At 41.4% G+C, this 9,856-nt stretch overlaps 1 long non-coding RNA gene across 1 annotated transcript; it reads left to right on the forward strand.

The window, feature by feature from the left end:
* The first annotated feature begins 4,315 nt into the window (after nucleotides 1–4,315).
* Nucleotides 4,316–9,268, forward strand: LOC120717247. Its single transcript, XR_005692136.1, has 3 exons — nucleotides 4,316–4,527; nucleotides 5,922–7,260; nucleotides 7,559–9,268. It is a non-coding gene; the product is annotated as an uncharacterized LOC120717247 (long non-coding RNA).
* Nucleotides 9,269–9,856: the final 588 nt, after the last annotated feature.

The raw sequence follows: 9,856 nt of genomic DNA on the forward strand, positions 1-9,856 counted from the left end.
GGGGAACCAAACAAGACACAGATCTAAACAGACAGCTTCACAAACAGACGGGGTGACATCATAGACAGACAGAGACACAGACGCACACTCAAAGGCAGACCGAATATAACACATAGAAGTCAAACCATCATCATCACCTAGAAAATGATAACAAACTAAAAGCGCTGGGTCACCAACCCAGGACCATGACAATTGCACAGGAATGAGCAGCAGAAAATCAAAGTATTGCACTTTTAAATATAAATATCAATAACAATAAAGTGAAGTGACCAGTGCAGATTAACAGAGTACTTGTGAAGCTGCAGGGTAGCTTCTGAGTGCTGTGTTGTGTGTGTTTAAGTGTTGTGGTTGAGGTGTCGTATGGCTTGGTGGTAAAAACTGTTTTTAAGTCCGAGCAGACAGGCTCCTGTAACGTCTGCCAGATGGTAACAAGGAGAAGAGCTGATGTGCTGGGTGGCTGTGGTCCTTTATGATGCTGTGTGCTTTACGGAGGCATCGCTGAGGATAAATGTCCTGAATGGCAGGAAGCCTCGTGCCAGTGATGTGCTCTGCTGCCTTCACCACCCTCTGTAGTGATTTACGGCTGCTGGCAGAGCAGCTTCCGTACCAAACTGTTCACAATATATCCAGGAACTCCCGTAACTTGAATTTATCAAAAGGTTTTCTGTGGTTCACTTGATCAAAAACTTTGGAGGCATCAATGAAACACATTGAGGAAGATGAATTTTTAGCCCTATACAAACTGATTATTTCCTTGAGTGCATATATGCACATGTCAGTGCCATGCTTTGGTTTGAAGCCAAACTGGTTATACTGGGAAGAGATGAGCACACTAACTCTATCAAACTAGATTATAAATGCACACACTCCGGGTAATTTTTCATACATGTAGGGTATTTGGTTAAATGATCATTGTGCACCATTTCGTCTGTCATGAGCCACCTCTGTTTTCTAATTCAGCCAGAACGTTATGTAAATGTATTGTCCATTATACGCACATGTGCTTGGATATATTGACTCTTCAGTAAAATAAAATCCGGGGTGTTCATTGACTCATACCATGCCAAGAGGCATCTTCAATATACTTGAGTGATTTTTTTATTTCATTTTTATTTTCAGAATGAAATGAAATCTCAATCTTTGTTCTGAGCTTCTGCAACATTATCCATCACGACTGAAAGCGAGTCCATAAAAACAGACCGAAAATGCCCAATATTTTCACTATATGAGAGTTGAAACTTGACAAACCTGAACTTGATTCAGATGAAGTTATTTGAGCAGAAACTACTGAATTTTTATCCTGTGTTGATCTAATTCTTCATGGTTCCTCCACAGAGTGGACCAGCAGAGCTCAGAGGTTCCCAGTGGTCAGTCTGCCCAGCAGCATCAAACACAGCTGGACTCCATATTTATGGTCTGTACATGTACAACAACTACTGTTACATCTGTTCTGTTCACAGTCATCTCCATGCTGCTCTTTGTAGACCAGTGGATCGTCAGTGTGTCCAACATGGATCTGATGTTTGGCTCCATGATTTCAGTCTGATTGGCTCATTCATAAATATTCTGTTCCAGCTGCTGGAGGACAACATCATCACTTTTGTGAAGAACGAGCTGAAGAAGATCCAGAAGGTTCTGAGTCCAGATTACCCAGAATGCTTAGAGAGTAAGAGGAGCAGCAGCAGAGAGGCATTTGTGAAGATCACAGTGGACTTCCTGAGGAGAATGAAGCAGGAGGAGCTGGCTGACCGTCTGCAGAGCAGTAAGAGGATTTATCTAAAGATTTAAGCTGCTGGATAAATGAACATTTTCCAGAGATGGAAGATGGAGCAACATGTTTTAAAGATTAGATTAGTTATTTTGGAATTGAGTGTTTATTTTTCTTCTCATTCAGAACTTCAAGCTGCAGTTTGTCATCGTAACCTTAAATCTGCTCTGAAGAAGAAGTTCCAGTGTGTGTTTGAGGGCATCGCTAAAGCAGGAAACCCAACCCTTCTGAATCAGATCTACACAGAGCTCTACATCACAGAGGGAGGGACTGCAGAGGTCAATGATGAACATGAGGTCAGACAGATTGAAACAGCATCCAGGAAACCAGACAGACCAGAAACAACCATCAGACAAGAAGACATCTTTAAAGCCTCACCTGGAAGAGACGAACCAATCAGAACAGTGCTGACAAAGGGAGTGGCTGGCATTGGGAAAACAGTCTTAACACAGAAATACAGCCTGGACTGGGCTGAAGACAAAGCCAACCAGGACATCCAGTTCATATTTCCATTCACTTTCAGAGAGCTGAATGTGCTGAAAGAGGAAAAGTTCAGCTTGGTGGGACTTGTTCATCACTTCTTTACTGAAACCAAAGAAGCAGGAATCTGCAGCTTTGAAGACTTCCAGGTTGTGTTCATCTTTGATGGTCTGGATGAGTGTCGACTTCCTCTGGACTTCCACAAAACTACAATCCTAACTGACCCTAGAAAGTCCACCTCAGTGGATGTGCTGCTGATAAACCTCATCAGGGGGAAACTGCTTCCCTCTGCTCGCCTCTGGATAACCACACGACCTGCAGCAGCCAATCAGATCCCTCCTGACTGTGTTGGCATGGTGACAGAGGTCAGAGGGTTCACTGACCCACAGAAGGAGGAGTACTTCAGGAAGAGATTCAGAGATGAGGAGCAGGCCAGCAGGATCATCTCCCACATCAAGAAAGCTCGAAGCCTCCACATCATGTGCCACATCCCAGTCTTCTGCTGGATCACTGCTACAGTTCTGGAGGATGTGCTGGAAACCAGAGAGGGAGGACAGCTGCCCAAGACCCTGACTGAGATGTACATCCACTTCCTGGTGGTTCAGGCCAAAGTGAAGAAGGTCAAGTATGATGGAGGAGCTGAGACAGATCCACACTGGAGTCCAGAGAGCAGGAAGATGATGGAGTCTCTGGGAAAACTGGCTTTTGATCAGCTGCAGAAAGGAAACCTGATCTTCTATGAATCAGACCTGACAGAGTGTGGCATCGATATCAGAGCAGCCTCAGTGTACTCAGGAGTGTTCACACAGATCTTTAAAGAGGAGAGAGGACTGTACCAGGACAAGGTGTTCTGCTTCATCCATCTGAGTGTTCAGGAGTTTCTGGCTGCTCTTCATGTCCATCTGACCTTCATCAAGTCTGGACTCAATCTGATGGAACAACAACAATCAACCTCTACATGGTCTAAATTATTTAACAAACTAAAACTTCAATCTCTCCACCAGAGTGCTGTGAACAAGGCCTTACAGAGTCCAAATGGACACCTGGACTTGTTCCTCCGCTTCCTCCTGGGTCTTTCACTGCAGACCAATCAGACTCTCCTACGAGGTCTGCTGACACAGACAGGAAGTAGCTCACAGACCAATCAGAAAACAGTCCAGTACATCAAGAAGAAGCTCAGTGAGAATCTGTCTGCAGAGAAAAGCATCAATCTGTTCCACTGTCTGAATGAACTGAATGATTGTTCTCTAGTGGAGGAGATCCAACAGTCCCTGAGATCAGGAAGTCTCTCCACAGATGAACTGTCTCCTGCTCAGTGGTCAGCTCTGGTCTTCATCTTACTGTCATCAGAAGATCTGGATGTGTTTGACCTGCAGAAATACTCTGCTTCAGAGGAGGCTCTTCTGAGGCTGCTGCCAGTGGTCAAAGCCTCCAAAAAAGTTCTGTAAGTAAATATATGCTGATACATATAGCTTTGTTGATGATGATAACAGGCGGAAACTGATTTTTTCCATCACAGATCCATATCCTAAAACCATAAACTTACACATTTGGAAAGTATAAACAAAAAAAGGAGAATGTTTGACCACAATATTTTAACTTGAATAAACTTTTGATACAGCCTTGAAACACTTAAGGAGCTTAAAATGTTTTGATCTAACAACCCACATCAAACACAATGGACATGTTCACAAAGAAATTGAATAATGGATTTATCTTCACTCTTTCCACTTTTAAATAGTGTTTGTTCAAGAAACAAGGTTCAGCCCAATCACTTTTCTGTCATGGTCCTGGGTCGGTGACCCAGCGCTTTTAGTTATCATTTTCTAGGTCATTATGATGATGATGATTATTATTATTGTTTGAGTTCTATGTGTTATATTCGGTCTGCCTTTGAGTCTGCGTCTCTGTCTGTCTATGGTGTCACCCCGTCTGTTTGTGAAGCTGTCTGTTTAGATCTGTGTCTTGTTTGGTTCCCCGTGTCTGAGTTTCCTGTTTTATTGTGAAGGTCTCTGTCTGATGTGAGTGTGTTCAGATTTCTTTTCCCCTGTCCCGTCAGCTCTGATTTCTCCCAGCTGTGTTGCCCTCCTGTCCCTCATCCCCTGATTACTGGTGTGTGTGTATTTAAGCCCTGTGTGTTCTCCTGCCTGTTGCCGGTTCGTCTGTATTACTCCGTGACAGTCTGTGGTCCACGGTGTCCTGTCCCTCGTCTGTGTCTCTCTGCCTCTCACCCCATTCTGGTACCCTCTCAGGTTTGTCATTTAGCTTTCCCAGTTTAGGTGCTGTTCTTCGTTCGTCGCTTACTCTTCAAGACACATTCAAATCATCGGCTACCGGAGCTCGCTAACCGTTCCCCGACACACTGTGTGACGATATACAGCTGGATGAAGTAATGCGCGATCACTGGTGTCTAAAGGGGCTACGCCAGCAGAACTGATCGGCAAGCCGTGATTGGTCGCGAAATGTCGATAGGGGCGTGTCGTTTTTCCCAGCAATCAAGACCCATGGTGCGGATTTCAGGAGTTTCAGAGTTATTAAACGCAAGGAACACTGCAAGTGCAAAAGCAAGGAGAGAGGGCTGGCAGAAAGTTGCTGACAATCAAACTCGTAAGTAATTTAATAATAACAATAATAATGGAGTGGGTTTATATAGCGCTTTTCAAGGCACCCAAAGCGCATGACAATACCACTATTCAGTCACTTTATTATTTAGCCTATTTATAGATTTATTATATTACCCTATATTATCCAATATTATATTACATTATATTATATTGTCATATTATATCCCCTTTCACATTAGAGCCACAACAGGACCCACTAGAACATGGGAACAAGTAAAAGTGAAATATAAGAATATGCTACAGAATGGTAATATTTATCACTTATATTGCTTTTAGTCTCTTGGAAAGAGACCCTGAAATAATCTGTTAGTTTGTTCATAACAGCAACCAAGAAAAGGGCAGAGCAAAAAAAGACAGGTGGTGGTCCTGCACCCCCTCGTCAACAAGTTGGTTAAGTAAATAATATCCTCACGGGAAACTCGATATCTCTCTATGAGCACACTGTCGCGCTGAGCTAAAGGATCCTGTCTGTCCCGCAATATACGCTGAATTCTGAGGACTCTCCTTATCAATCTTGCACCTTCCGCAATGGGCTGCTCGCGTATACGGACAGGACATGGCTGCGACAGGCTTCCCAAATCCACCTTCGCTTTTATAGCCGTGGTCTCTCATCTTGATTACACGAAGTAATTTACTATTACTACTCTGAAATATGAATTACATCTGTAATAATCACATACATGTAATAGAATGTTAATAGTACATTTCCCTTTTTTAGTAAATGACCTGTATGTATCTGTGTGACATCAATAACAGGATCAAGTGCTGCATTATCTTTGGTTACATTGATGTTATTTATTTGTGGTGAAACGGTGGCGGAATGTCGCTGTTGCTTTCGTATGATGACGCGGACATACCTGCGTGGCCGCGATCTAATCCTGTTTACATAAAGTAAACCTGCTCCCGAGCAGGTTTACGCTTACGGCTCTGTTGCTATGACAGCAAGTCCCGGATGAGCTTCGGGGAACCGACTGATCCAGGATCACGCGAAATCGTCAACAATCTAATCCAGCTAACTTACTTAGCGAGGTACGAAGAACGGGCCCTAGGTCTTTAGTTTTGTCTTCCCTCTTGCCTGTTTTGCCATCTCACCACTGTGTAAATAAAACATCACCAGCATTATCATCTACTGCCTGCGTTTTGGGTCCTTTCTCCCTTCATACCACATTGCTCGCCTCGGCAGCCGTGGCATTTTCAATAAAAATTTAAATACAAAAAAACCAAACAGACAAACACAGAAGTAAATTATTAATATTAATATTAATATTAAACAATATGTATTTTTGGTATTGGAGGGAGGAAATATGGAGCTGGCAGTGTTGTATAGCATGGTTGCTGAATTTAGTAATGTGACTTAGGCTTAGGGGTTTTTTGTCTATGTTTAAATGATGAGAACTCCGTGCATCTTTAAAACTACAGAATTGCATTTTTTCAAATTGTAGAGCATTTAAAATTGACTACATAGACTAGCTGTTTTTAAAATATACACCATACTGGCAGTAAAACAGCAGCTGTTGGTTTTAAACAATAAAAATACAACTCGAAATATTTTATACAGGAAAGAGAGAAAATAACATCTATATCTAAAAAATGCTTCTCATCCATATTATTTTCAGTCATATTTATTTTTGAATCTTAATTGAATATTTCAAAATTCAGGCTTTTTTATGTCATTCAAATCATCATATTTTGTTATGTCTTATATTCATTCTCAAGGAATAGTTTTCATCAGTATTGGCACAGTATTGCTGATGCCAGCCTGAATTTTACTTTGAATTGGATCATAAAGGAAATCAGTGGTATCACATATTACTAACAGCAACTTTAGTAGCACTTCATTTTAATAAACTTAGGGGCAGCTGCACCAAGATTCAATATGAGATAAAGAACTATTTTTAACTGCTAGGTTAAAACTGCTAGGAAAATAGAAATCAGTAGTTGGAAATTAGAAGAAAGAGTCATATTAAAAAAAGAGTCATATTAAAAAAAATTGCATTGTAGTTTTATTCAGGCCCCTTAAATATATGATTAATGCTTTTTTTCATCATAAATGCTACAATTAAAAAAGTTACAAATATTAGTTGATGTGCGTGTTATTGGGTAATAAACCAATGGAACAAAATCTACCAGCACCTCACTTTTCTTGTCCGGAGTTAATATATGTCATTTATAAAGCTGTGAGTTGTGTAGTTGATCTTGTCTGCATAATTTCAGACTGAGTGGTTGTAACCTGTCAGACAGAAGCGGTGAAGCTCTCTCCTCAGTCCTGAGCTCCCAGTCCTCTGGTCTGAGAGAGCTGGACCTAAGTAACAACAACCTGCACGATACAGGCTTGAAGCTTCTGTCTGCTGGGATGAAGAGTCCTTACTGCAAACTCGAAACACTGAGGTCAGATGAGGCTATATATATTTTTTCATCAATTGAGGTAATTTAATCCATTTCACTTTAAAAAATTATAAAATAAAATTGGGCCTTGGCGTATGTATTTTTTTCTTTTTTTGTTTTTGTATTTTTTAATGAATTCAGTTTAAGTTGCAATAAAGAGCCACATTTCTCTTTTGAAGAAGAATTCCAGCATGTCCTTAAACAGTGTTGAAATATTGGTAAATGTAGTAGCTCCTCGTGACACCATGAATATACTTAAACACAAGTGTTTCATGTCTTGCTTGTCATATTTTTTTTTCAGACTGAGTGGCTGTAACCTGTCAGACAGAAGCTGTGAAACACTGTCCTCAGTGGTGAGTTTCGAGTCCTCTAGTCTGAGAGAGTTGGACCTTGGTAACAACAACCTACAGGGTTTAGGACTGAAGCTCGTTTTTGCTGCAGTGGAGAGCCCACAGTGTACACTGGGAATTCTCAGGTCAGGATTCAGTTTTTTCTGCTGATGACTATTTAAAGCCTGAATCACATCAATAAATGGCTTACTCATATACAACAGACATGATTGTCAAATCATCTTATATCTAACCCAAAGGTCCTGTATTTTATTACTTTGACACCTCCTAATAGTTACCCTAGAGAACATATATGTTCAAGTCTCAGCCCAAAAATATGAATCTGATTTTTTTTTTCCCTGAATCATCTGTGTCCCCTCCTGGTTGGAGCACTAGCAGCCTTTATCAGTGAATGCAGCTTTAAATGAAATTGCTCCCCCTGAGGGCACTGCATGTCTGTGAGACCAAATAGATACAGACCTGAATGAGACACTTGCTTTCTAACTTTCTTTAACTGTCTCTGAGAGATACATTTTATTATTAAATACACTTCATTTCTCATAGAAAATGTAGAGTTGTGCTATATTAGAAAAATCCCAATTGTATTGATTGACAAAGAAATTGTTTTAGAGTTTTTATGGGTCAGCTATTGGTATTGTTGAAATAAACCTCTAATTTATACAGAAATGGCACAAGTGAGACTTTTTCATGGGACTTCCAACTAAGCTTGTTCTGCTAGACCTGACTGCAGCATTGAAAACTGTTGATCACAGTAGAAATACAGTGAACACAGATAATATATTAACACAGTTAACATTCTCACACATTAACATTAGTCATGTAGTTTCACAGGGTCCTCTGCTGGGACCAATCATTTTGATGTTACACATGTTTTGTTTGATTTCTGCAAACTAAATTTAGAAAGTGACATTAAAACGTATTCAGTTGAGTTACTCTCCAGAGTCTCAGAGTCAGATAAATGGAGACTAAAGATTTAGTCTATATTGATAATAAATGTTTGTTACATAATGATGAAGCAGTTAGACAATGAAGGACTGAATGCTCTGCTGCTCTTCTACAATAGAATATAGCAGGAAGCTGGAAAGAAGCTCTAATAATTCCAACTGTGAAACCAGGGAAAGACCCCACTAAGATCACAGGTTATAGGCCTAAAGCTCTAACATCTCATCTAGGAAAAGTCATGGAGAGAATGGCAGTAGACAGACTGATTTATGTGACTGAACACAGCTGCTGTTTTCACCTTTTCAGGAGGGGGAGGAACAACACGGACCCAGCAGTCTCCTTAGAATCAGAGATAAGGAAAGCTCAGGGAATAGTGGGAGCAGTTTTTGGATATAGGATTGACAGGGGATTTCTTTAAATCACCCCGCAGTTCTTCAGCTAAGACACCTGAGTTAGAAAACATAAACGCTGCAGTTGTCTTTACACGCGTGAGCAGTCAATGTGCGACCTGCGTCTCATCACTGCCTGCGTACTTTATTTATACATGTGTGTGTGTGTGTGCGTGCGTGCGTGCGTACAAAAATAACAACGTCACTCAGAGCAACGGGTTTTTCCCTTTTCTACATCTGCATGTTCTCGGAAAGAGCTGTGGTTTTTCTTCTCTACATCAAACTGTTCTCTGAAAACAGGAAGTGGTTTCTAGCTGAATAAGTTCATCACAAAAGTTATTAGGTGAAAAGTCACGTAGACATGTGGATTGCTTAGTGATCAATAAAAAGCACATTTCATGAAGCTGATCACATTATATAAAAACAATTTCCCCTTGACAAGGATGTAGACTACAGACCATAACTGTCAGGCTCAGGAGAGACTCTGAGGCAGACCGTCACTAAGGTTCACAATTTTATTTACACATAGACACCAGGTGCGGATATATACAAGTGAGGGGGCACAGGAAGAGGGTCTCCAGGGAACACAGGCACGGGAAGAGAATGGCTATATATACAATCCACTGAAGCTCAGGTAGCTCGGGCTCCGGTCTTTAGCTCACCGAACGGCGGTCCTCAGGCTGGCGAGAAATCTGGCACAGAGAGGAAAGGCAGGTAAGTAGTGGCACGACAGAAACTCGGAAAAAGGCTCAGATAGGTGATGAAACTGACGAGTGTTACACAATAATCCAGTGAGGAAGCACTCTCAGCAGCCGCCTTAAGAAGTGAGTAAGATGATTGTTTGCAGGTGTCCGAGCCAGGGGCTGGAGCCGTCATGACTCCGCCCCAGTAGAGCGCAGTGCGCGGGAGGGGAGAGAG

Source organism: Simochromis diagramma, unplaced genomic scaffold (genome assembly GCF_900408965.1).
Source record: "Simochromis diagramma unplaced genomic scaffold, fSimDia1.1 OVJJ01000500.1, whole genome shotgun sequence".
Taxonomy (NCBI): Eukaryota; Metazoa; Chordata; class Actinopteri; order Cichliformes; family Cichlidae; genus Simochromis; species Simochromis diagramma.